This window comes from Arachis ipaensis, chromosome B08 (assembly GCF_000816755.2).
Source record: "Arachis ipaensis cultivar K30076 chromosome B08, Araip1.1, whole genome shotgun sequence".
Classification (NCBI taxonomy): Eukaryota; Viridiplantae; Streptophyta; class Magnoliopsida; order Fabales; family Fabaceae; genus Arachis; species Arachis ipaensis.
In genome coordinates, this window is record NC_029792.2 from 123,159,174 (window position 1) to 123,160,534 (window position 1,361).

Consider the following 1,361-nt stretch of genomic DNA (forward strand, 5'->3'; position numbering starts at 1 on the left):
TGCAAATTAATGAAATTATAAAGACTAAAAGAGTAATTAAATCGAAGAAAAACAATGGCTAAGAATAAAAAGAAAAATTAGAAGATTTTGCAATGAGATGATCAAAAGAGAACTAAATATAAACCGTCTTAATGCAAATATAATACATGACAAAATGTAATAATGTTATTTAATTCATACAACTAATTCATAAGATTTTGTTGATATTGTTGTATGTTATTAAGTTGGGTTGAGTGGTTGACTATAATAAAGAAAAAACTACTAAAAGTGTCATGAAATTTATAAACGCCGACAAAAATACCCATAAACTAAGGAAATTAACGATGTACTCATGGAAGATGGGTTCCGTACGACAAAAGTATCCAAACTTTAATTTTTTTTGTTGATTTTTTAATAAAATTCCCAAACTACTCTACCCTCAACCTCAACTCACTTTTTCAACCTTTTATAACTCAACATGCACCTTTAAAATCCTTGCCATGGAGTCCAAAACTACTCCAACAACAAACGAAATGAACCTTTATAGTGGGAGTTTTGGATAGTAACGCAACAGAGGATTGCAACGCCAAGATTAACAAAAGAATCAATCAATACCGATAAAGAATCAGAGAAAGAATCACAAAGGAACAGTTTTTAATCGTTTAAGTTATTTTCTCCTTTTTGTTCTTAATTTGGGAGCTTTCTTTGTGTGAAGGGATGTGGTGAAAAAAATGGAAAAGAGCTCACCATACTAAATTTATCTGCCACGAACCGATAAAAGTCCTCTACCACTACTACCACCATTGATTTTGGTCTGGTCTATTCAGGAGTAGTTTTAGACTCCATGACAAAGGTTTTAAAGATGCAAGTTGGGTTATGAAAGGTTGGAAAAGTGAGTTGAGGTTGAGAGTGGGGTAGTTTGGAAATATTATTAAAAAATCAACAAAAAATTAGAATTTGGATACTTTTGTCATACAAAATCCATCTTCCATAGGTACATCGTTAATTTCCTTAGTTTATGGATACTTTTGTCATTATTTATAAATTTCATGGGTACTTTTAGTAATTTTTTTCTATATAAATAAATAATAATATTAAAAACCAACACATTTTATAATTTATAATTATCAACCTAATAATAAAAAATTACACACTTTTTTTAATAATTAAATACTGACTAAATTTTAATAAAAATGTTAGTCCGACACTTTCTCATAAACAGAACCAAGTTTCGATTTCAAGGTATTCTACTATATTGAGCTAATATTGAGCTAATCACTGTATCAGCTCCTTTACTTGTCTATCGCCAACAACAAAGTATTTATACATGAATGATATTTATTATATATTTTAATTCTAAGACCCACAACAAAAAGGCATGT

General features: G+C 29.0%; 1 protein-coding gene across 1 annotated transcript in view; it reads right to left on the bottom strand.

Annotated features, from left to right (window-relative positions):
• Positions 1 to 1,361, bottom strand: part of LOC107611633 (cyclin-A2-1) — a gene marked incomplete at its 5' end in the record, with an annotated part of 9,007 nt that overhangs the window by 529 nt on the left and 7,117 nt on the right. The window lies entirely within an intron of this gene.